The sequence below is a fragment of the Schistocerca nitens genome, chromosome 1 (assembly GCF_023898315.1).
Source record: "Schistocerca nitens isolate TAMUIC-IGC-003100 chromosome 1, iqSchNite1.1, whole genome shotgun sequence".
Classification (NCBI taxonomy): Eukaryota; Metazoa; Arthropoda; class Insecta; order Orthoptera; family Acrididae; genus Schistocerca; species Schistocerca nitens.
This window is the reverse complement of record NC_064614.1, coordinates 674,240,769-674,268,524: the sequence shown is the minus strand read 5'-3', so window position 1 is coordinate 674,268,524 and position 27,756 is coordinate 674,240,769. Positions and strand designations below refer to the sequence as shown.

Sequence of the window (27,756 nt, the reverse complement as noted above, 5' to 3'; positions counted from 1 at the left end):
GCGAGATATAGAGTTTCAAAGTTACCCTGCTTTCATACGTAAAATACGAGCATAAAATCAGGTGAGGCGAAAACGTAGCATTTTCCCACTAGTGAATATTGCAGCAGTTCATCGGCACAGCGGACGTCGCCTTCATCAACACGGTGCACAGCCAATGGGGCCAGCTACCGCCCTCCCTCGGCGGCTACTAAGCAACAAGTATTCTTTTCAGTGCGGCACTCGCTACGCCCGGGCGGACTACCCCAGTCGCCACGCCATTTTCCGGGGATGCGGAAAGAATGGTCACCTGCAGATCGTTTGTCTGAACAACGGAAGGAAACTCAAAAAGGCGTACTCAGAGAACAATACTGAATTTGATGCGGTACGGCCAGACCATGTGGAGAAACGGCACAGGATTTCCATTTTCTTAAACATTGCCGATAAACCCATAACCGTTCACGTGGACACAGGTTCAGCTGCTACGCTAATTAATCTCTCTGCGTATAGGCCGCTGAGCTCTCCGAAGCTAACACAATCGAGACAGAAACTAGCTGGCTACTGTTAGGGTAATATATCCATCAGAAGTCGTATCGTCACCAGAGCTGTTTACAAAGGGGTTCTGTGGATCATTTATATCGCATTCGTAATCCCCACAGACGTGCAGAACCTTTCTGCAGTATATTCCTTTCGCACTTTTGGATTTTCAGTGAATGACTCCTTCAGCTTCGTTGCTCCACGTACGTCTTCTGGAGAAGTCAACCCCTTTGTTTGAAATTCAACGATTTATTCCTTCTGCCACAGTTGGTAGTGCCACTAATCTTGAAGAACACATTTCGTTGAATTCAGACGCTCTTCCTAAGTTTGAGCATTGTCGTCAAATTCAACACGCCAAGAAGTATGAAGTAGATCGTTTAGTACAACTGAGAGTCTTCAACCGATTTATAGTAGCACATGAGGTTCATCTACTGTAGCAGCCCGCAAATCTGAAGGAGGTATTCTTATTCTCTTACATTTTACGAACATTGTCAACCCCAGATTTTTGAGGTCTCCCTCCCAATCCCTCAACTCAAGAATATGACTTCGAAGTTACTTCTTATATGCAGCTCCCCCAAAATGAGGACTCGAAGGCATTCTTAGTCATAACTGAGTGCGCCGGAGATTTTTAAAAGACTTTTGGAGGAAAATACAAACGGGGTACAGGGCTGTGCGAACTACCTCAGTGACGTTGAAGGCTCTTGGTCATCTGAGAACGATCACTTACAGAATCTCTAGAACCCCTTCTCTATTTTTCGGGAAGAGCTCTACATCGTCGTCGCGACAAATGCCACTTTTTCGTGACAGGTATCGAGTTCCACGCCCACCTTATTAACGAGAAGGGAGTCTGGCCTTCCAAGAAACATCTAAAAGCGATTCAGGAATTGTCAGAAACCCAAAACCTTTCCGAACTTTTGTTAGTTTTAGAGAAAATGAATTACTGCAACACATTCATAGCCAACCCAGGAACCCTCGCTGTACACCTCACCTGCCTACGACGCCAAGGGAAATGTCTGCCGAATGACGACATTCTTTCAACTCACCCAAGCAAGCACTGATAAGATGTTGTTGTCTCATCCACTACGACAACCTAAAACCTCTCCTTTTAGTCACAGATGCTCCTTAGTACGATCTTGGAGTAACGTTCCCTCTGCGTATCAGTGGTAAGGAATTTTACTTACTTCGCCTCCAAAACATTAATTCGGCGCGCGTTACAGACTCACAAACAGAAAAGGAGGCTATTTCTATGACTTTGGGGTGAAATGGATCCACCAATACTTTTACTGCCATCCCCTTCTTCAGGATCTTGTGGTGTTCACGGCAGATGTTCAGAGCAGACTGAGCGTTGTCAGCGAAAAAGGTCTCCTTCTCTTACAAAGGGAGTTTTCTGCGAGTGTGCTGGAGAAGTGGGATTATTGGGTAAAAATCTTGGGCTGCCATTGATCGACCATTGTCATTAAATAGTAAGAGAAGTTCTCCCGCGCTAATGACAAAGAAGAAGAGCTATTGTCTAAACTCCTGTGGTTACCATCGGTGGGCCAACAGCATTGATTAGAAAGCGATTTCTCCAGAACTTATGCTGGAAAAGCGTTGTTGGTTAAAATTCCTCCTGCTGCTATTGGTGGGCCCAAATCATTGTCTATAAGCGAAATGGGCAGAGCATGAAAGGGAAATATTCATCCAAGCTATTATAGTCCTCAGAGGTGGCTTCCAGGGCGTTGTTTACTTTGCTCACACGTTTCGGCCGGATATTAACTTCCTTGATGACTGGGAGCCACGATACTGGAAGCCTAAAGCCTCCCTATTGAAGGCACGTCCATTCTGAGAAATCTGATTCGCTTTTCGGAATTTTCTTCTATAAATGTTGGGTTCCTTAGCCAGCAAACGTACGTTATTGAAATCGATGTGAAGGCCTCAGTTCTCGTGGTGTTCCGCTTCCGCCAATTTCGTACTTTGTTTCAGCCGTTCATGTTCCTTAATACGATATTCAACAATTCTTCCCGTGTCGCCTATATGCACTTTGCCACAGCCACTCGTCATTTCAAGGACATCCGCAATGTGGAGTTGCATCCATTTTCCGTCAAAAGAAAAAATCTTTTACTTAGTTTTGATTGAAGAACGTATTCAGAGTACCATTTCTCCTTACAATTCTGCGGTCAGAGACCACAGAAACAAATAGTAACAGACCGAGGAGGTGATTCCTCATCCTTTCTATTAGCATAATTAATATTTCGCTTAAAAGTCCTGTCTATGGATAAACTGTCATAGCCATTGGCCTTCGCAGACTCTAAAAAATCAAAACGGAAGGCAGGTGAAGGCAGAGTACTGAACACAACTAGTTTCTGTACTGGGTGGTGGTGCGAAGTGGTATTTAAATACCTATTTGTGTTAGTAGGTTTCCGATACACTCTGTGTCGTAGAGTGTTGTCAGATCTTCTATATAACTACACATCTAGGAACGGGAGACCGACCCCATTTTCAAACCCCAAGATGAAACAGATATTGGGGGTGAATTCCATTTAAGTAATTGTGGAACCCATGAAGCTTTTCTTCCCTCTGTGGCCCATATGGCGAACGAGTAGCCCACATAGCGGAGAAAACAGGAAGTTTTCAAAGGAGACTACTTAATTCCTGTTCCTACAAATGTCCCATAAAAATGTGAGCTGCTACTGGCGACAAGGGCGACCCCACAGCAAGACCGTCAGACAGTTCACAGAATTCACCATTGAATTTAAAATAGCTCGATCAATGAAATAAATCCATGAATTCGCAAACACCTGGAGAAACATGCTCCCTTTTGAACTTAATTGTGTCTGATACTGGGAAGTTAATCGGATTCACTATGGGTCTCAAAGGAAACGATTCTTCATGTACCTAGTGTTCTGTGTAAGAGAGATATTTGAGACGTTAGATTCTTCCTAACAAAGCTACCATTCTGGAGTATTTTACCAAATGTTTCACTTTCCGAACGATTCTGCTCGTCGGATGTCCTTTATTTTTTTTTTCTTTTTTCAGTTGTGGTACACAGGATCGCCTAATAGTTGTTTCATCTTCTTGCAGTATTCCACAACGTTATAACAACTGCAGCATTCCCTTTATCTGATTTCGTCACAACATCGCTTTCGTTTCTCTCGAGTTCATTAAGAGCTTTTCTTTCCTGCGCCGATCTCTTGCTTTTGTGTGGTTTCGATTTCCGTGAATTTTCGACACATCTTACTTCTTAGACCCGCATTTTCGGATAACAAAACAAGATTGCTTTGATGGCATTTATGAGTTCTTCGACGGAAATTCTCTGATTCGTAGTTGCGAAATTCAGACCTTTGTTCAGAACTGAAACAGCTGCTTTGTCGAGTACCTCTGACAAGACATTCACCACTGCTCGTTTCGGATCCACATTGGAGTCTTTCTTTTACACTTTAACCTTCATTTTGTGCAACTCCTCTTTCTGTTTCATAACACTGAAGTCCGAATATCTTCCGGAATGATCAAACACTATTATGTCTTCTTTATCCTAGTCTTGAGGTGAGAGAGTTGCCGCCAGTAAAAAATGTAAAGCAATTAACTAAGAGCTAACATAATTCACGTCTGCTTTGCCCCCCACCCCCAATTTTTTGGTAGATTCTCTTGGTTTTCATTATCTTCACGTGGCTACTGATTCTTGCGAATTTGGGAATAACATCATGGAGAGAAAATCAGATCACTCAGTAATTTACTTCTTCCTCTACGCAGGTTCTACAGTCTTCTAAGGGTGGTATTATGCATTGTTAGCCAATCTACAGATTATAATAATACATATATAATGTATTTTTTGGGCAGACATAAACTTTTTAATTGGAACAATGCCTATTGACATTTCAAAATTAAAAGTAGGATAAATTAGAACGTCAGCCGTATATGTTGCAGGATTCTAGTGCCACTCGTTTACGAGATATCGCGTTTTAAAAACTTTCCACACCAACACTTGTTTGTGCCGTTCAACCTGCGCAATTGCTAGATACGGTGTAGTTACGTCTGCTTACAGCGTTCCTTGGATGTGCTGTGAATTACTAGTGAGTTAGTGTGTGACAGTCCAAGCAGTAGAGAGTGGACTATGAGATTCAACAATACAGAAAACGCCAACATGCTCATGGTGTATGGAGAGTAGGAAGAACGCAGACCGTTCTCTTACGGTGTATGCCGTAAAATTTTCATAAGACGTCAACCATCTCGACAATTATTTATCAACCTCTTCCACCAATGCTGCAGTCTCCTAACAGACTACCTCCCACGGATGCAAGAAGACGTTCCTCTGCAGACTAAGAGGACTTTGTGGTACCGACATGATGATGATGGCTTTCCAGCCCATAGTTCACAAAGTACTACAACATATTTTCACGAATTGTTTCCAAATTGTAGAATTATGCACAAAGGACCTGTACCTTGGGCGAATTTGACGCCTGTATACTTGTTTTTGTGGAGAAAGCTGAAAGACGCAGTCTACAAGGACACATTGCTACAAAAAAAGGTTCAAATGGCTCTGAGCACTATGGGACTTAACAGCTGAGGCCATCAGTCCCCTAGAACTTAGAACTACTTAAACCTAACTAACCTAAGGATATCACACGCATGCATGCCCGAGGCAGGATTCGAACCTGCGACCGCAGCGGTCGCGCGGTTCCAGACTGAAGCGCCTAGAACCGCTCGGTCACACAGGCTGGCCACACCACTACAGCCAATGATATGCAACAACTTACTATTGCAACCTGCCAGGACATATCCGCTGAAACGCTAGCACGTGTGCAGCAGTCGTTCTATAGGAGAGTGGAAGCGTGTATTAGCACTGGCGGTGGTTATTTTGAACACAGCGTGTGGTGATCAGTTTTCTCGTTACTGGTCATAATGTACATCACTAGTGTATGCACTTGTGTTGCTCTTTTGTGTGTGCTACCGCAGGTATTCTGTATGCGTCGGTGTGCGAACTTCACAAAATACAGTATTTTGTAAGTAACTCCGGCTAGAATCTTGCAACATATACCACTGTCATTATAATATACCCTATTTTTTATTTTGTTAATATCAATAGGCATTGTTCTATTTATAAACTTGTATGTATATTTGCACAAAAATGCACTATCTACGATTACAGTCTGTTGAATTGATGATAAGAGCACCTTACTAACAATCCGTGATTTGAAAAACGCAATATCACTTTCCATTTCCGCAAAATTTGCAAATTTTTGGTGATTTCCCCTGTATACATTCGTCACCGCGTCACATTCTCTCATCTCCACCAAGAGCAATCATTCTCGCTGTAGGCAGTGGTCATCATGTTTCGGCTCATCAATACGGTGATGCCAGATCATAAACCACTTAAAAATTACATTTTTCTAAGAAAGGCTGTGAACAAAATTCTCTGCACTATATTGTATCCGTACACTCTCCCACAAATGGGGAATACTATTTTTGACTGCAGTGCAGATATTTTGAGACAGTCGTTGAAGTTCGTTTGGTTTACATAATGATAAACCTTCCATTTTATGTTGGACGTTAGTATGGAGGCAGGACAACACAGCAGTAAGCCACAAGCAGATTGTAATCGGAAGAGGGACCACTGCCTCCGGATGCAGCGGGCGAGATGCGAAGGCGGGAAAACCGCGGTGTGGAGCGGCGTGCAGTGTTTGCGTTGCGTGGCGGTCGCCTCTCCGCCGTTCGCCTCGCCTTAGCTGGGCCCGCCGGCGGCAGCGGCAGATCACGGCCGCGTGTGCGCACGCGCAAAGAGTAGCGCACGGCCGGGGCACAGTGCGCGCCTGGCGACTCGGCAGACCGCACAACACGGCGGCGCCCCGCGACTCCGGCAGCCAGCAGGCAGCAGCCAGCATCCAGACACCAGCCACAGGTGAGCGCCGGCCACAGCTGACGGCCTTCGGTGCGACGCGCCACGCTGGCTGTGCTCTGCTGCAAATCTTCCGTCGCTGGCCCCACTGTCGGTACCTGTTTCACGACACTCTGGCAGGATCCACCAAACTCACCCTCCTTAAAATAAATAGTTGTCAGTTGTTCGGTTTAGTCTAGCCAGACGAAAACTTCCAACTATTTTTGCTATTATTTATCAGCGGATAGTTGCCCGCAGTTAAGATTTAACTTTCTGACAATACTGTCGAATTTTCCGTGATCCGAGGCATGTTCCCTTTTTAAAAGCATGGGAATGGTGGAAAGACAGAACACGATGGAAGGCTTGTGTTCCCGACAGACCCAGCCAGTGGCTGGAAACTGTCCAAGATGATGATGATGACTGTAGAATTTTCCAGTTGTATTCTTACTGAGGATGGCTGTTGTTGTAGGCCTGAGTCCGATGGCTGATGTCAAGTTGCTCTCCAAGCCAGTTTATCCTTTGCAATTCTTTATATATCTTCACAGCAGCCGCACAATGCATCAGTTTTCTGTATCCATATCTGTATCCATATCTGCATCGCTATATATTCTGTCATCGAATATTTTACACCAAATAACAGAACTCATCTACTACGTCAAGTGCCTCATTTAGCAACGTAAGTAGAATGTAAAATCCTATCAGAGCACAAAAAAGGCGAATATGAGAAGAGTTATTGATGTAAAAGAAGGAAACTAGATTATCGACTATCTGGAAGCTTCAAAGACTGTAATCAAAACACTTGACATATTCGTGTTGTTTTGCTTGTTAGTATTAGTACCATTGTCATGTTATATACTGCACCGTTTCAAGTAAAGTAACACGATACATGACACCATGTCGTATGATGTGACACATGCGATTATGGTCGGCCGGAGTGGCCGAGCGGTTCTAGGCGCTACAGCGTGTGTGATGTCCCTAGGATACTTAGGTTTAAGTAGTTCTAAGTTCTAGGGGACTGATGACCTCAGAAGTTGAGTCCCATAGTGCTCAGAGCCATTTGAACCTTATTTTTTTTTTTTGCCATCATGTCACCCAACATCGCATTTGTCACGTCGTACAGTATGAGGCAAGGTGTCGTTGCATCCCCACCCTGCGATAATTCCTACTACACAAGCATCCCCGCTGTCGGATGCTTCCTATTTTAGATGCATCCCACTCTCTAGAAGCGCATAAATTCGCGTCTTGTTTCTTCTTACGTGCCTCACCATACAAGTAACAGGGGGTAGGTTAGGGGGACAAGTAGTCCCCTCGGTGAAACAAATCAACGCAAAAATGAAAAAAAAATCTTTTAGAATCCCTCCAGGAACAAATAGACCCCCCAGAAATTTTATCTCCCCAGAAAAACTTTTTGGGCTATTACATATATGCGCTTCAACCATGTGATATTAGACATCGTTTACTACGGCTTGCGAATCTTCTGGGGTTTGGACGCAGGATCAGGGAATTTAGGTTAAAAATTGCAAGGTGCGGGTACGCCAACACCTTGGAACTAAGAGAGCTCACTGTGCTGGAGAAGTAGGATTAACTCATAAAAAAAACCTGAACAGGTCAGATTCCTCTTATTTAAATTACTCTGAAGCTGCCAGATAAGTCGAAAACCTCGTTCCCTTCTTTTACATCCCCAATACTGGCCAGCACGTACTCGTCGTTTTTTTTGCTATGATAAAAGTATTTTCCATTCTGGTTCCCAACTTTCACTCCACCATAATTTTGACATTAGACCGCCATTTCTTGACAACCGATGTAGACTTCTGTTGGTTCGGAAGATTACTGATTCGGTATAGTTTTTTAGTGTCTTTCTAATATGTTTCTTATATCGTGGCTTCGGATAAAGCTTTCAGAAAACAACAGGAGGACCATATATGAGTGTACTTGTGTAACTTCTTTCAAAATTTGCATCGATTCACTCAAGTCTGAAACATAGAAGTAGCGCGCGAAAAAACAGACATAGAAAAAAGGCGCTTTTTGCACGTAAAATCCGAATTAAGCTAGATTTTTGAAGGCGGGTTTTCGATTTGTCGTAAGAATTCGACTTTTTTTAACTCACATTATACTGTTTCTGTGTATTCAATTCACATAAGAACGTATTTTCTGAGCTACATTTAACTCGGCATTAACCCATCGCATCTCGACAACGCATGAAGATTACTGAATAAAAAAAAATCGTTTTCACTTTATCCATTTACTTACCTCCGTGCAGAGTTTGAACCAGTTCGTACAAGTTTAAAGTATAAATGTGGCCCGCATAAAGAACCTCCCAGAAAAACATATTTTTTGCACGTAAAATCCAAACGAAGCAAAGATTTTTCTTAAAACGGTTGAAACTTTTCTTAGTGGACCAAATCTCAACTATCACTCTCTCTCCACTCCTAAGTTATTTAAGAAGTGACTGTTTCTGTGCATAAAATCCGAACGAATAAGGATGACAGTTTTTACACTTAAAATCCGAACGGTTCACAAAGAAAACGTACACATGGTGTCATTAGTTCAGCATTAATTTCAGCACAATTAAAATCTTTTGCAGAAGGAATTAATCGATTCACACAATTTGCCTGGGCGCCATCTCCGGTTCGTCGCTCAGACATTGCGTAATATACTGTAACACAGATATAGTAAAACCGATTTTCGAATAGGTATACAAATGGCAGATGGTCCACACTAAACCCAACACTTCTAGCGCAAATAGCAACCGAGCACCAAGATCCCCCACCAGAACCACGATTCTGCGCTGTTACTTTCCAGGTATATTTGTTACAGAACTTCCGCGCTGAATCAGGTTGCCTTGGGATTACCTGATGTAATTCGATTACGATTCATTACCCTTGCTTTACTGTTATTTATGTTGACATTGTAATCTCTTTCAGACACTATGTAGTTACCGTTAAACTGATCACGCAAGTCCTTTGCTGTCTCTTACAGAATTACAATCTCACTGACGGTTTTAAAACTTTTCATCTTCTCGCAAATCTCCTAACCTGTTTTAATTCAAATGTCGTAACGAGCGTAGTGGTGCAATAGTTCTGAACTCTTCCGGAGAATCGGGACTGAATGATCCGTCTGACCATTCTGCTTTATGTTCCGCATAAGACCACGATACATTAAATGTATTCGCAATTCTGAATATGGTCAACCATCAGCTGTATATTGGAACGACGACAATGAACATTTTTACCGTGCTGGGATTCGAACCTGGATTTCCCGCCTATCGCAAGCGGTCGCCTTACCGTTAGGCTATTCTACCACGACTCACGACCACACCCAAACTTCCACGTCTCGTCAACCACGTTCCTACGTCCTGTACTCCTACATCCATTATGTACGTTACCGCACAGGCGAGACATTTTACTTGAAAGTCGCTTGCCCGGTGCCGGCGGATAAATGTAATATTATTCAGAATTGCGGTACATTGTTCCTTTGTCCCATGCATGTCCAAAAGAGCAGGCACTGAGGCGACTACAACCTGAGGATAATGCTTGGATGGCGAGGTCGTCGTAGATGTCCTTCCCCTACTTTCTCCAGTCCGATCTAATGCTCCAGCGTACTGAACCATACTTAGATTTTTCTGTTCCGCCAGTTGGTGTGTTTCGTGCCACACAACTCATACTGGCAGCAGATCTTGGTACAGTCACCGAGTGATAACGTTTCACTAAAAAACTCAACTTCTATTATTTTAGAGAATTATTATATGTTCCTCAGAGAAAACTTCGATCCACAGACATAACCAAAATTTAAGCAAGATTTCCGTCGCACTTCTCTGATAACAAGTACCTAGCCTTTGAAATGATTTAAATTTCAGTTACATTTCTAATATATTCATTTTTACGTCGTCTCTCTTCATTAACAAACATGTAACTATACAATCGCGATCCTCGATTTAGGCCTGAAGCCATTTCAAGCGGTCCTACATGAAGGAGTAAACATGTAAAACTAAGGTTACAGACATGAAGAACAGTGATGGAAATTTCAAAAGTCAGCAACTACTTGGGTGGACGTTATATGGAGTGCTATAGCTATTGAGTCGTGGCAAACATTCACAGGACTTTATATACAGCTTTTGATACACACGCCCAAGAACCATCTGGATTATGAAATATCCAAGTACGTGCGAAATAGCCTTTGGCGGCGAATATTCGAAACGGCTTAAATCGGAAGCTGGTTGATCGTGAATACGTAAAATCAAATAGATATAGTCGGGGTGGAAAATAAAACTGTCTTTTGAAAACATTTGTATCAGGAAACTAAAGGGCAAATACTTATTTGGTAGTCTTTCCTAAGAATATGCTCACGGGAAATACCCACGATCACTTCTTTCTTCAATAAGTCTGTTGACAGTCTCCCCTACATTCACTCAACGATTCATTGCCAGTGACGATTCGATGGATTCATTTCCAGATCTTATAGTCTAGGTAATAGAGGCAGCGGACCTGAAGCACGAGCAGTAACCCCTTTGTGTCATAAAACGAAGAGACCAGTAGCGTCTCCCCTACTACGAAGCGTGCGCTGCCGGTGGCCGCTTTTGGTTTGCTATGCAGGTTTACATCTTTCGTAACGACTCAATATGATTCTTTCCGCTGAATCTGTTGTAGACTAACGAACCAGAGCACTTATCTAATGTAGTAATTTCCTCTCTCAACACTTCGCGGATAAAGGGTTTATAATGAAAACGCTTTCACCTCTCAATCGCGCAAGAATTATTTCCTAACATGCTCCATGCGACTCTCTCTCTTACGATATAAAATTATATTGTATAGGTACTTATTTGTAGTCTTGTTCTCCCTTCCGATCTGTCTTCCATTCTTTTTATCAGTCATCAGTATTTCGACTAGTTTCATATCTACATCCACATCTACGACTATACTCCACAAGCCGCCTTACGGTTTATTGCGATGAATATTTTGTGTAATGTCTCTTTTTCCCTTTTCCTGTTCCATTCGCGAATCGTCGCGGGAACAACGATAGTAGGTAATCCTCAATATGATGTTGAATATCTGTAATTTCATGATCAGTTCTCGAGATGTACATACGAGGAAGCTGGCGATCATGGGTGAGATTTGGAGAGAGTAAGCGCAATTTTATCTCAGTGTGGCTTTTATTTTTTTAATCTCATTTCCTGTATTATAACTACATTAATTTATATTGATCTTCGTTTGGGCACTGATAACCTCAACGTTGCGCCTCTAAACCACAAACACACACTGCATACGAGGAAACCATTCTTTTAGGAATTATAGGTATTCAACTATGAATGTAGGATTTTGAACTTTCAATAGTAAATCAATTCCTGATGGACAACGCCTCTCTTGTAGCGTCTGTCACTGGAGTTCACTGACGTCACTTGTGACACATTCACGCTTACTAAATTAACCTGAACGAAACGAGTTGCTCTTCTTTGGATATTCTCTATCAGTCTTATCTGGTGCTGACAAACTGACGGGCAAGAATGAAGTATTGAGTGAACGAGCGTTTTACAAGTTACCCTCTTTGTGGGTGGACTACACTTCCTCAGGATTCTACCAATGAATCTCTGCCTCGTATGTGCCTTACGTACAATTAGTTTTATGTCTTTTGCTATAGTGTTCTGATATTTACATCACTCAATGGTCGTTCTCTGAGCCTACAATGTTTCTTATCTTTATAGATCTTACTATTCCGAACAGATGACTGCTAACCAAGTCAGGCTTTGGATAGACTACTTGCCTCCATATTCAGTTCAAAATGTATACATTTAGAACTCTGCTTGGACACTGAAAGCTATTACATCTACATCTACATGATTACTTTGCAGTCCATAATTAAGTGCATGGCAGAGAGTTCATTTAATCACTATAAGCTACTTCTCTACCGTTCCACTACCGAAGGGCGCATGGGAAACTCGAACACATAATTGTTTCCGTGCGAACTCTGATTTCTCTTATTTTATTATTATTGCCATTTCTCCATATGTATGTGGGTGCCAAAAAAAATATTTTCACACAATGAGGAGAAGGTCCTGTCCCTGCGAAACACGCCTTTGCTTTAATGACTGCCACCTCAATGTGTGTATCATATCCGTGACATTCTTTCTGCAATTTCGTGATAATACAGAACGAGCTGCCCTTCTTTGAACATTTTCGGCGTCCTCCGTAAATCCTAGTGTGCAGTTGTCCAGAAGAGGGCTGTGAAGCGTAAGGTAAGCAGTCTCTTTATTACACCTGTTGTATTTTCTAAGCGTTCTGCCATTGAATCACAATCTTTTGTTTGCTCTCCCCACAACTTTATCTATGTGATCGTAAATAGTTTTTGTAATCCCGAAGTATTTAGATGGGTTTACTGTCTTTAGATTTATGCGATTTATCGTGTAACTGAAATTTAGTAGATTCTTTTTAGTGCTCATCTGGATGACTTCTAACTTCTCATGATTTATATCATTTTCCAGTTCTTGCACCATATAGATGTCTTGTTTAATTCATTTTGCAAATTTTGATCGTGTGGTGTATTCGTAAATGATAGCATCATCTGTAAATAATGCACGATGACTGGTCATGTTGTCTCATAAATTGATTATATAGATCAGGAACAACAGAGGGCCTTTAAACTTCCTTGAGGACCGCCAGATATTGTTGGTTTACTGCATGACTCTCCGCCTGCTTTCACGAATTGTAAACTTTCTGACAGGAAACCACGAATCCAGTCACACAACTGAGATGATACTCCACAGGCCCGTTATTTAATTAGAAGTAGCTTGTGAGCAACGGTGTCGAAAGCCTTCTCGAAACCTAAACACATGGGATCAGTTTGACGGCCCCTACCGATAGCACTCATTACTTTGTGAGAATAAACAGCTAGTTGTATTTCACAAGAACGATAGTTTCTGAATCCGTGTTGGCTATTTGTTAATACATAGTTTTCCTCGAGGTGACTTATAATGTTCGAGCACACTACATGTTCCAAAATCCTTCTGCAATTAGACAGTGACATGGGCCTGTAATTCACCGGACTACTCCTATTTACTTTTTTTGTATATTTGTGTGACTTGTGCAATTTTCCAGATTCTGGATACGGATCTTTCTACGAGCGAGCGCTTTATATGACTGCTAAATATGGAGCTATTGTGTAAACATACTGTGAAAGGAACCTGGCTGGCATACAATCTGAACCAGAAGTCTTGCCTTTCTAAGTGTTTTGAGCTGCTTCGTTACACCGAGGATATCTACTTCCGAGTTACTCATGTTGTTTTTTACTCCAGTTCTGTTCTACTTACTTCGTCTTCTTTTGTGAAGGAACTTCGGAAAACCGTGTTTAGCAACTCTGCCGTAGTGGCACTGTCATCAATAAAATCACCACTGATATCGCGTGCTGAACGTATTGATCGCGTCTTGCCGCTGTTGTACTTTACAAAAGACCAGAATCCTTTTGGGTTTTCTGTCAGATTTCGAGAAAGTTTCGTTGTGAAAACTATTAAAAGCACGTCGCATAGACGTTCACGCTAAATTTCGAGTGTCTGTAAAACTTCACCAATCCTGGGACTTTTGCGTTTCTTTTAAAATTGACATGCTTTTTGCGTTGTTTCTGCAATAGATTTCTCATCTATTTTGTGTAACATGGGGATGAATACAATTCCTTATTAATTCATTTGGTCTATATCTCTCAATTGCCGTCGATGTTATTTCTCTGAATTTAAACCACATCTGGTCTGCGATTAAATAGTCAGACTGGAAGGAATGGAGGTGCCTTCTTAGCAAGATGTCAAGCCAACTTTTATCCGCTTTTTTAGATAGAGGTTTCTTGCGTTTATTTTTGCAGGGTCTGAATGTTACGGTATTCAATCTACGCTACAGCAGCCTTATGGTCACTAATCCCTGTATCTGTCATGGTACTCCTTATTTTGTCAGGATTATTTGTTCTTAAGAAGTCAAGTACGTTTTCGCAACTTCTTTAAGGAAGTGTTTCAAATGCAATCAGTTTCTTCTGTGTCGTATATGCTGTAAATTTTGTTTAATATTTTCTCCAAGTTCAGATTTTCTATGAAAGTTTCCAACAGATAAACTTTTATTTTACTGCAATTATGAACACAATATCCACAGCACGCTTGGAAATTAGTTAAACCTTGACAACGCAAGCAGACAAGGAGCTTGCAAAGTATGCGTGAGCCTAACTATCTTAGTACAGAAGAAGGATTTTTTATTTCAATAAATTTAACAAAGATTGGAAATTTTATCTCTTGGGACCCCGCAGGTCTGAAATAAAACTACGTCGTAGCAGCATCTGTCTGAAATCTACAAAATGCACGTGTGCCAGTACCATCAACTGGGTATACTCTCTCTAGAGCAATTAATGCCCCTAATATTTCCTTGCGAAATTGAGAAATGGATGGGACGGAATAGTGCGATAAGCGCCTCCGTCTGGAACAAAGGATCTGAGATGGACACGAATAGCGTCCATTAGCGGTAATCAGAACCGGCGGTCTAGCAAGCCGGCCTGGTAGGACTGAGTTTCAGCTGGACTTTGGACACAAATCGATATCACTGCTGAGCTACTGCAGCAGAGGGACAAGCATATTTTAAGCGCTAACAGTTCTACATGTGGAAACAAATAGCATAGGTGTGGAACACCCGGCGGCCAGGGTGGCCGAGCGGTTCTAGGCAACGGTCGCAGGTTCGAATCCTGCCTTGGACATGGATGTGTGTGATGTCCTTAGGTTAGTTAGCTTTAAGTAGATCTAAGTTCTAGGGGACTGATGACCTCAGCAATTAAGTCCCATAGTGCTCAGAGCCATTTTTGTAGAACACCCGGCCTTAGCTGCAGTATTCGTTGTCACAAAATAGTACCATCATTAAATGTAGTGGACCCAAACAGAGCAGTTACTGTGCCAGATTGCGATAACGAATCACCGCCCCTGCGCTTTCAGATTCATATTAATTCAAACCACCATCCCATAAAGAAAGAGATCTCCGATCGACAAGTTTTTACATGAGTACAGAGTGAACGATACATTAAAAACGACAACTATGATACTCAAGATTTGATACATTCCATACATTTGATTTCTTTTGTAACGTAATTTGCTAACTGTGGTGATTTTATGAGAAAATTTTTTAGACTAATGTTTTATCCTGCGTTGAAGTCCAATAAAATGCTTCACTGAAAAATGCTATGTCACTTCGGCTTAGGTGTGTATTACCTGCAGATCATAATCTTACTTGGATTCTCCAGCTTGAGTAGTTCACACATGTGTGAAAAATGCTTCTACCATATCACAAAAAAGGCGAATATGACCTGGACAGAGTTAGGGATGTAAAAGAAGGGAACTATCTTTTCGGCTGGCAGCTTTCAAGACGTTTAAATCAAAACATCTTGATGTTTTCACGCAAAATTATTTTAGCGTCCTTCATGAAACCAGTCTACCCACAGAAATTTTATCCCCCCATAAAAACATTTGTAGCTATTGTAGGTATGTTTTTCAGCGATGACTGGAGAGACCTCTGGATTTTAGGCACAGGGTCAGGAACTTTTGCCTGTAAATTGCGAGATGCCAAGACCTTGCTCATTGCGTTGGGGAAGTCGGGTATTCCTAAAGGTTTACAGTACACAAATGGCACGCTTCAAAAACCTTCCAAAAGACGTGATTTTTTTGTACGTGAGACCCAAACGAATGAAGAAGTTTGCAAACTTATTTTATACCAAGGTATGAATCAACGCTGGACCAAATCTGAACCATCCGTTTCGCTCCAGTCCGGAGTTATTTAAGGGTGACTATTTTCGCACATAAAATCCGAACGGTGCACAAACGATGCCATTACTTGAGCATTAAATTCAGCCCAATTAAAATCCTTGACAACAGGAATTAATAGCTTTGCACATTTTGCTTGGTTCGTCTTTCAAACCTTGCTTTGTATACTGTAACATAGTTACAATAAGACAGACGCTCAAACGGGTATATAAATGGTCGCTGACTGAATCAAAACCCCATGTTCCCAGGTCAAAAATACGAACCAAGAATAAAGATTTCCCAAAAACTACGATTCTGCGCATCGTCTTTCCATAAATATTTTGTATGTTGCTAATTTTTATACGGAAGAGGAGTTCCCCAAACTCACCAACTTAACGATACCGCCAAGTGCACGAGAGGATATTAATATTGTGAGATCTATGCTATTAACGGCAATCATGGATAAAGTTACTCCACCTTCCTTCTTTTGAGAAGGTATCAGAATGTCACTAGCGTTGCAATGAGATTTTCTTCAAATGAGTGTTTCAAAACTCATCAATCTGACAAGTAAGTACATCGTATTCGTCGTGGTCCATAACAACGAACTTCTGAGCTATGGAGTGGCTGCAGAAGTAGTTCCTTAAGATAAAACACAAATTAAGAAGAAAATGTAATAGTTTTATCATCCATGTTTACAAGCGACCAGACAAAATATATGTCTAATCAATGGTGTTTTACTTAACAGTTTGTTGGACTAGAAGCTAGAACACCTGAGATGTTTCCTAATCTTTCAAGTTCCCACACAAGCACACATCTCTAGCCACAAGACGCTTACAAGGTGAATTTTATTACGTAGCTGCACGTGCACGCAGACTTATTGCTTTACTTATTTACACGTCCTTAAAAAAAAGAGACAAACAATTATACAGTTAATTCATTCTTTCTTACAGTTATATTGTTACAGACAAGTGTAGCTGATAATTATTTTGTATGTTGTGTACAACATTTGCCGGCCGCGGTGGTCTCGCGGTTCTAGGCGCTCAGTCCGGAATCGCGCGACTGCTACGGTCGCAGGTTCGAATCCTGCCTCGGGCATGGATGTGTGTGATGTCCTTAGGTTAGTTAGGTTTAAGTAGTTCTAAGTTCTAGGGGACAGATGACCACAGCTGTTAAGTCCCATAGTGCTCAGAGCCATTTGAACCATTTTGTACAACATTTGTTATTTGCAAACATATTAACCTATAATCTTAAAAATGGGGATGCACTATTTTTCACATTGTTTCACAGGTCACTGTGAGTAGTGTTCAGTGACCTGTGAAGCAACGTGAAACGTAGTGCGCGCACAAACACACACACCACACACACACACACACACACACACACACACACACACACACAAAACCCTTTGTGTTTTTCTATCCGTCTGTCTGAAAAACTGAATCTGCACTCTCCCTCAAATGATCGAGATAGCGAGCCCCATTACCACTCTTGGACATACAGGATTTCACAGTAGTCTACTTCCGTATTCTGAAGAATGATATAAGTGATTATACTATATGAGTAACAAGTATGAAAACTACATTAAATTTCATTACATCAATTTTCAAAATTTTAATTTTTTTGTGAATACACAGTAGAATAGAACATGGTTCTAGTCATGTTCTGCATCTGCTCACACTAACAGAGTTTATACACTGAAACGCCAAATAAACTGGTACACCCAGTTAATATCATGTAGCCCGCATCTCGTGGTCGTGCGGTAGCGTTCTCGCTTCCCACGCCCGGGTTCCCGGGTTCGATTCCCGGCGGGGTCAGGGATTTTCTCTGCCTCGTGATGGTTGGGTGTTGTGTGCTGTCCTTAGGTTAGTTAGGTTTAAGTATTTCTAAGTTCCAGGGGACTGATGACCATAGATGTTAAGTCCCATAGTGCTCAGAGCCATTTTTTTTAATATCATGTAGGGTCCCCCATGAGCACGCAGAAGTGCCGCAACACGACGGGGCATGGACTCAACTAATGTCTGAAGTATTGCTGGAGGGAACTGACACCATGAACACTGCAGGGCTGTCCATAAATCCGTAAGAGTACAACGGGGTGGAGATCTCTTCTGAACAGCACGTTGCTAGGCATCCCAGTTATGCTCAATAATGTTCATGTCTGGGGAGTTTGGTGGTCAGCGGAAGCGTTTAAGGAGTGTTCCTGGAGCCACTCTGTAGCAATTCTGGACGTCTGGGGCGTCACACTGTCCTGCTGGAATTGCCCAAGTCCGTCGGAAAGCACAATGGCCACGAATGGATGCAAGTGAGCAGACAGGAAGCTTACGTATGTGTCACCTGTCAGAGTCGTATCTAGACGTATCAGGAGTCCCATATCAATCAAACTCTACACGCCCCACACCTTTACAAAGCCTCCACCAGCTTGAACAGCCCCCTTCTGACATGCAGGGTCCATGGATTCATGAGGTTTCCTCCATACCCTTACAGGTCCATCCACTCGATACAATTTGAAAAGAGACTCGTCCGACCAGGCATCATGTTTCCAGTCGTGAACAGTCCAATGTCATGTTGACGAGCCCAGGCGAGGCTTAAAGTTCTGTGTCGTGCAGTCATCAAGGGTACACGAGTGGACCTTCTGTTCCGAAAGCCCATATCGATGATGGTTCGTTTAATGGTTCGCACAACGACACTTGTTCATGGCCCAGCATTGAGATCTGCAGCAATTTGCGGAAGGGTTGCACTTCTGTCACGTTGAATGATGCTCTTCAGTCGTCGTGGGTACTTTTCTTGCAGGATCTTTTTCCGGGCGCAGCGCTGCGCGGGGTAGCCGCGCGGTCTCCGGCGTCTTGTCACGGTCCGGTCGGCTCCCCTCCGTTGGAGGTTCGAGTCCTCCCTCGGGCATGGGTGTGTGTGTTGTCAGTAGTGTAAGTTAGTTTCAGTTGGATTATGTAGTAGGTAAGCTTAAGGACCGATGACCTCAGCAGTTTGGTCCCAAAGACCTTGCCAAAATTTCCAAATTCCGGCCGCAGCGATGTCGGAGATTTAATATTTTACCGGATTCTAGATATTCACGGTAAACTAGTGAAGTGGTCGTACAGGAAAGTCTCCACTTCATCGCTACCTCGAAAATGCTGTGTCCCATCGCTCGTGCGCCGACTATAATACCATGTTCTAACTCACTTAAATCTTGATAATCTGCCATTGTAGCTGCAGTGACCGATCTAACAACTTCGACACACACTTATTGTCGTGTATAGGGGTTGCCGGCCATAGAGCCGTATTCTCTCTGTTTAAATATCTGTGTATTTGAATACTGATGCCTATACCAGTTTCTTTGGTGCTTCAGTTTATTATATTCCCATGTCACAGAAATGCAAGCTGCACGCTGAGGAGCAAGACCTACTGAAAATATTACGAAATCCGTCGAGCCACAATAAGAAAAGTTATTCATAGCGGCCGATGTCGTCACATCATTTACCTACGTTTCTACAGCGTGTGGAGGACCATCTATTGAAAATACTGTTGTACTATTCCGTTATATACATTAATATACACTAAATCGGCCTGCACTTCATAAAAACCAGCAGCTCTAACTACCCTGTAGGCAGCTGATACGCGTCTCTCTATAAACCGATAACCGGCAAGTGAATCGAGTCCTGTGAACAAGCGAGCTTTTATCTTGTCAAGCAGAGTTCTAACTTGGCTGATAACTCCTCTTTGTGCAGTAAGACAATCGTAATCCGGCGACAAAAGCAGCGCGCATCAAAGGCTCGCAGCTGGAGCTGGAACTGGAGCCGTGCAGGGAGCGGCGCTGATTACCCACCGCGCCTGGACTCAGACAAAGCCGGCCGCGCTGCCGGCAGACGTGCAGGGCGCGCCGTTTTTCTGCGAGCGCCCTGCTTGCCTGCCTGTTCGTGTCCCCGCACGCACGGCGCGCTGCACCGCGGACCGCTGACACCACAGCTGTATTTGTTCTCAACACTGAGCAAAGCTCTTCCCTGTTTGTTGGCTTTCGATCGGTAGACAGATTTCGACTGTTTATACGCATTCTTCTACAGGGTACTCAGAAATAGTCTGAAGAGCTTGTATGTGTGTTGCAGGATAAGTTGTGGCGAGAAACAATTGTTAAGAATATAATTCGATACTACGTGCCAAATTCGGGTAGAATTAGCCAATCAGACCGCCACGAACGTAAATTCAAGCGGCCTGTCTGAGAAATTGTCGCCACATGTGTTCTTCGTTTGGTTTCCTAAAACCGAACAAGAGAGCGATACAAAAATTGAACATAACCGAGCTAAAGGCTGAGCAGTCTTGTGAATTATCATCTACGCTATGAAAACAACTTACACTAATTTTATCTGGGGGGGGGGGGGGGGGGGCTTGAATTTGCGCGTGCAACGATCTCATTGCCTAGTGTCAATACTACATAAGTCGAAAACGGCGCAACGTATCGAATTCTTTTCTTAACAATTATTTATCAGCACAACTGATCCTTAGACACCGTTACAATATTTTCAGACCATTTCCTCCCACTCTGTATACAATACTAGTCATCAGCACTTTGGCGACCAAGTACGAGCATAACCCGAGCCGCAATGTCGTGTTTAAATAACCGCTCCCGACCACGGATCGGACAGCAATTTTCTCGAAGTGCGAGGCGAGCCACCTTTCGCTCGAAACTGGACTCACTTCGCACGTCAACAATCTTGGGACGTCTAGCTATCTATCCCTTAACAATTGCTGCCTTCTGTTGTCATTTTATAGAACTATTTCGAAAGAAACATTGGTGAACTTAACAGCTGTCCTCGTGAATGGCTGATCCAATATGTGATCGCACTGACGTGATTTAATGCGTGCATTCATAAGATACAGGAGATTTTTTTAAAGAATGATTGTACCGCCCGACATCATTATTTTAAAATGTGTAAGGTATCAAACACCGAATCTAAATATGAAAAATAATTCTGGGCGCTTGTTCTTCTTTTTTAACACGTATTGATCTTTAAGATATATTAGATACACGCATGCCTGAAACGCTTTAAATAACGGTAAACATGGCTGATTTACTAGGGAAAAAAACTATTTTTAAGTGCCTGGTCGTCAAAGAGTTAAACTGCAACTCCAGGAACGACGGCAAAATAAGATTATTTTTCCTATTGTGTGAATGAAGTATGTAAGATTAAATATGTAGGTGATTTGGGGAATATAGGATACCAGTCTTAGGACAAAGAGCTACCATCCCCAACACGGCTGGACATCGAGGTGAGCTGACTGCGTATGACACGTATATCACTCCATCATACTTCTTCCCTACAGCAGAGTTTTCCACAACAGTAACTGGCTAGTAGCTGTGCGACGCTTCCTCAGTAATTAAGACCACATATTTTCAATACGTAAGAGACGGCAACTTACTGGTCTTGACTGGAAGTAGTGCCCCTGCAGTAGACGACATTCCCTTACAATTATTGAGGTCATTGGAAGAACCAGCCATGATAAAGTTATTCCATCTGGTGTGCACGGGACAATGGAAATGTAGCCGGCCTCGGAGGAAATCGGTTTAAGTTCCAGAGAAATGTAGGAATAGGCGAGGGCAATAGTAACCCAACGTCTTATCTTAGAAGATACGATAGAGGAACGCCAATCTACATTTGTAGATTTACGGAAAGCTGTTGAGAGTGTGCACTGGGTTACATTCTTTGAAATGTTTCATGTAACAGCGGTAAACTACAGGGAGTCAAAAGCTGTCTACAACTTGTACAGAAACCAGACGGCAGTTACAAGAGTCGAGGGGCGTGAAAGCAAAGCAGTGGTATAGAAGGGAGTGAGACAGGTTTTTAGTCTATCGCTGATGTTATTCAATCTGCACATTGAGCAAGCAGTAAAGGAAACCAAAGAAAAATTTGTAGTATGAAAATTGTGTCAGACGCTGCAAAGGAAATACAAGTGCAGATGCGCGGGATCGATAGTGCGTTGAAAACAAGTCATAAGATGCACATTAAGAAAAGTGAAAAAAGGTTAATGGAATGTAGTCGAATTAAACCAGGCGATGCTAGTAATAAGGAACTGACACTCTAAAAGTAATAAATGAGTTTTGCTATTTGGATGGTACAATAACTCATTATGGCCGAAGTGGAGAGAATATAAAGTGAAGTCAGATAGTGGCAATAAATTTTTTTTCTGAAAGAGAGAAATTTGTTAACATCTAAAATAAATTTAAATGTTAAGAATTCTCTTGTGAAGGTATTTGTCTGGTTTTTGAAATATGATGCTGCAGAAGAATTCTGAGGATTAGATTGGTAGATCAACTTATGTACTATTGGTACAACTTATGTGTAGGTTCTGAATCAAATTGGGGAAAAATAAATGCACGGCACAACTTGATTAAAAGAAGGGACAGTTTGATAGGACACATCGTCAGGCAAACAGGAACGTTCAGTGTGATACTGGAGGGAACTGTCGAAGTCAGTTTGAAGAGGAAGAGCTGTGCATGATTAGAGTGATCGGTTTCAAATGGATGTGGGCTGCAGTAATTATTCTGAGATGACGAGGCTTACTCTTCGGACTGAGGAACGCTACAACAATATAATCAACAACAAAAATTAGGTACTAGGAATTTCGCGTTTTTATTGTGCCCCCAAAATATTGACATTTATCTGGTGATAAGTTCTAAATAATCTAGTTATTGCATTATGAAGGATTCTTCGAATGGCAGCGAGACACCAGTTGCTCCACCCGAACCCTCGACTCTGATCGACTCGAAACAGCAGCCAGTCGATCTGTCCGTCGAGACCTGCGGAACCCCGCAGAGTCTCTCCCGCCTCCCGCGATGCGACACGACCAGCACTCACGGGAGAGAGAGTGTGGCCAAGAGATCGACTTCACCAAAGCTCTCGGAATATGACTGACTGTGAGGTGACGTTTTTACTTCTGAGCGGAATGTACATTGGTATAAACTTTAGCGATAAGTTAAAACTGTCTTTTACTTTCAAAATGTTTCGGAAAAATGGAAACTTAGAATTAATAGATTGTTTGGTTCAGATGTAAATAAAATGCAGCAAACAATAAGCGAACTCAACACTTGATGAGTAGATAAATCTATAAGATAAAATTAAAGCAAGAGAATGTTAATTACTTAGAGATCATCGGGGACTTGTAGGAACTTGCTAGGCAGTATTAACTCCACGTCTTCTCTTAGCATCTATATGAATACTCTGTAAATCACACTTAAGTGCCTGACAGAGAGTTCATCAAACCACCTTCACAATAATTCTCTGTTATTTCACTCTCGGACGGTGCGCGGAAAAAACGAACACGTATATCTTTCCGTGCGGGTTCTGATATACCTTATTTTATTATGATGATCGTATCTCGCTATGTAAGTCGGCGTAAACAAAATCTTTTCGCATTCGGAGGAGAAAGTTGGTGATTGAAATTTCGTGAGAAGATCCCGCCACAACGAGAAACGTCTTTGTTTTAATGATGTCCACCCCAAGTCTTGGATCATGTCCGTGGTACTCTGTCCCCTATTTCGGGATAATAGAAAATGTGCTGCTCTTCACTGAAATTTCTCGATGTACTCCCTTAATCCCATCTGATAAGGATCTCAGACCACACAGCAGTACTCCAAAAAAGGACGGACAAGCGTACTTCCCACAAAATTTTTACGTGATTTTTCCAATTTAAGTTCTTCGTAATTGTAATTCCTAAGTATTTAGTTGAATTTACGGCCTTTAGATTTAACTGATTTTTCGTGTAATGGAAGTTTAACGGAATCCTTTTAGCACTCTTGTTGATGACCTCATACTTTTCATTATTTAGCGCCAATTGCCAATTTTCGCACCATAAACATATCTTTTCTACAACGTTCTGCAAATTGTTTTGATCTTCTGATGATTTTACTAGCCGATAAATGACATCATCATCTGCAAACAACCTGAGATTGCTGCTATGAGTGTCCTAAATTGTTGATATAGATGAGGAAATTCAGAGGGTCTATAACACTACCTTGGGGAACGCCAGAAATCGCTTCTGTTTTACTACATGGCTTTCGTCAATTACTACGACTTGTAACCTCTCTGGCAGGAAATCACGAATCAAGTCACATAACTGAGACGATAGTCCATATTCCATAAACACGCAATTTTACTACAAGCCGCTTGTGTTGTACATTGTAAAAAGCCTACCGGAAATCTAAAAATACGGAATCAATTTGAAATCCCCTTGTCAATAGCATTCAACACTTAAAATGTTCAAACACAATATATGTTCCAAAATCCTGCTGCATTTCGACGTTCATGATATGCGCCTGTAATTAAGCGGCTTACTCCTTTTACCTTTCTTGAATATTGGTGTGACCCGTGCAATGTTCTGGACAGAAAGGCTTGTTTTTATTAAGTGATTTAAGTTGCTTCACTACTCCGAGGACACTTACTTATAAGTTGCTCATGGTGGCAACTGTTCTTGATTCGAACTCTGTAATATTTATTTCGTCTTCTCAGGTGAATGAATTTCGGAAGGCTGTGTTTAGTAACTCAGCTTTATCAGCACTCTCGTTGATAGTATTTCCATTCCCATCGCGCAGAGAAGGTAACGATTGTGCCTTGCCTTACGTACGACCAGAACCTCTTTGGATTTTCTGCCAGGTTTCGGAACAAAGTTTCGTTGTGAAAACTATTATAAGCATCTCGCATTGAAGCCCGCGATAAATTTCGAACTTCTATAAAAGATTGACAATCTCGGAGACTATGCTTTCGTTTGAATTTGCCACGCTTTTTTCAATGTTTCTGCAACGGTGTCCTGACCCGTTTTTATACTGACGGTGTTCAGCTCCGTTCCGTGTTGATTTATTTGGTGTAAATATCTTAACTGCTGTCGATACTATTTCTCTGAATTTGAGCCAATCTGGTCTACACTTAGATAGTTAATTTGGAAGAAGTGGAGATTGTCTCTCAGGAAAGCGTCAAGTGAATTTTTATCTGCTTTTTTGAATATGTATATTTTTCGTTTTTTTTTTTTGGAAGATTTAGGGGTTATTATATTCAGTCTTGCTACGACAATCATGTGTTCACTAATCCCTGTATCCGTCGTTATTAGCTTAGGATTATTCATTGATAACAGGTCAAGTGTGTTTTCACAACAGTTTACTATTCGCATGGGCTCATGAACTTAATGCAGGAAACAATTTTCTGAGAATGCGTGTAGCACGATTTCGGATGACGTGTTATGAGCACCTCCGGATTTAAACAAATATTTTCAACAACGTATCGAGGGTAAATTAAAATTCACTGCCAGCTATAATTATATGAGTCGGGTAGGTGTTCGAAATTAAACTCAAGCTTTCAGCAATTGTATCATCTGAGTCGTGAGGTCGTTAAGTGGATCCAACTATTATTTTATTACCGTTTCAAAGAATGGCCTCTGCTCATACTAACTCATAGAAACTAACTACTTCAATCTCGCTAGAAGAGAAACTACTTCGAACATAAACAAACACTACACCACCAACTGTGTTTAGCCTATCCTTTCTGAACACGTTAGGTTCTTCGCAAAAGTTTCGGCCGAACTTATCTGCGGCTTTAGCCAGCTTTGAATGCCGATAAAGTTTTGAGCGCCAGTGCTTTCTTTCAGCAATTGGAGCTCTGGTACTTTCCCAACACAGCTGCGTCAATCTGCAACTGTCATACCGATGGTCCCTACATCTACGTTATTTCTATGTTCGATCTGCACTCTTTGAGACTGAAGGCCTTTTCGTGTTTTCCCGAGTGGCTCTAACCTAAAAAATCATCCAGTCCACTCTACACAGCACCTGCTACCCGTGTAGCCGCCTCCTGCGTGTAGTGGACTCCTGACCTACTCAGTGAAACCCGAAAACCAACCACATTATGGTGCATTTCGAGGAATCTGCAGGCCACACTGTCGCAGAACCGTCTGAGCCTCTGATTCAGACGCTCCACTTGGTTCTGTACCAGAGATACGCGATCAGTCTTGTTTGCTACGCTGCAGATGGTGAGCTCTGCTTTCATCTCACGACCAAGACTACTGGCAGCCTTTACCACCCAAAACCAGAGAGAATCTCTCCCAACCCAAAGTGCCACACATCATTGGTACCAACACGAGCCACCACCTGTAGTTGACTGCACCCTGTGTTCTTCATTCCAACTGGAAGAACCCATTCCAGGGCTGCAATACCCCATCCATTATGCATATGGAGTGCACACTGGTTTTCTTCCCCTCCTTGGCAGCGAGGTGGTTAAGGGCCCCATAACGTGCTCAACATTGGAGCTTTCAACTACCAATAATACCACCCTCTGTGACTGCCCAGATTTCGCAGGCTGACCGGTTTCCTTTGAAACAGGACAAGCGACTGCATCTGGCTGAGGGACCGTGTCAGCCACAGACAGCCCCTGAACAGCACCTGCAATCAGTTTGTCAGACTAATCAGGGAGTCCTTATGTGCAGCTTCCTGGAAAATCTTTCACCTCTTGCCACGCCCTGAGGCAGCCTTCCACTTGCCCACAGGTGATGGGTCACCTTACCTGAGTTTGAGGAGTAATTGGGCTGGCCACCGTCGAGTACCGATTAGCAGACGCAGTCGTGCTGCACGTCCATTGGATCTCCATGCCTGGCCCACAACAATGACGCTCATCCACTGCACCTTCAAGCTTTACAACCAAAGTCATCACAGCCTGGAGTGGAGAGTGAAATGCCACCATCTAGGCTAGCATCTGCACACAGAAATAGGTTAACAAGAAGGTTAAGAAGAGGCAAACAGATAGATTTGTAGATTTCAAGAAAGCTTTTCACAGTATCGACTGAATTTACACTCTTTGAAATTCTTGAGGTAGCAGGGGTAAAACATGCATATCGGAAGGTTAAATACAACTTGTACAGAAACCAGATGTCAGTTATGATAAGAGTAGAGGAGTATGGAAAGGAAGTAATAATTGAAAAGGGAGTGAGACAGAGCTGTATCCTATCCCTCACGTTATTGATTCTGTACAATGGACAAAAGGTCATGGAAACCAAATAAAAATTTGGAATAGGAATTAAAATTCAGTGAGAAGACTGATATCTTTCGAGGACATTGTGATACTGTGAGGGAGAGCAAAGGACTTGGACAAGCAGTTGATAGAATATACAGTGTCTTGAAAGTAGAAAATAAGGTGAACATCAACAAATAGCAAAACAAGGAAAATACAGTTAAATTAAGTCAGATGATGCTGAGAGAATTAGATTAGAAAACGAGACACTGAAAGTAGTAGATGAGTTTTGGTATTTGGACAGTAAAATAACTGATGATGGCCAAAGCAGAGAGGATATAAAATCTAGACTGGCAATGGAAGAAAAGGGCTTCTGAAGAAGACATTCACTATCATCGAATATAAACTTAAGTGTTAGGAAGAATTTTCTGAAGGTATTTGTCTGGAGTGTAGCCTTGTATGGGAATGAAATGTGGACGATAAATAATTCAGACAAGAAAAAAATATAAGCTTTTCGAATGTGGAGCCGCAAAAGAATGCTGAAAATTAGATGGGTAGTTCACGTAACCTATGGGGAGCTACAAATGGAATTGGGATGAAAAGAAATTTGTTGCATAACATGACTAAAAGAAGGGATCAGTTGACAGGAAACATTCTGAGATATGAAGAAA

General features: G+C 42.1%; 1 protein-coding gene across 2 annotated transcripts in view; it reads left to right on the top strand.

Annotated features, from left to right (window-relative positions):
• The first annotated feature begins 6,290 nt into the window (after nt 1-6,290).
• LOC126236767 (GTP-binding protein Rhes-like) overlaps nt 6,291-27,756 on the top strand; it is a 470,896-nt gene continuing 449,430 nt past the window's right edge. The window contains exon 1 of one of the 2 annotated variants that reach the window (XM_049946341.1): nt 6,291-6,388. The gene's annotated coding sequence lies outside the window, so the exon portion shown is untranslated. The remainder of the gene's footprint in view (nt 6,389-27,756) is intronic. The other variant, XM_049946350.1, reaches the window with a different exon arrangement.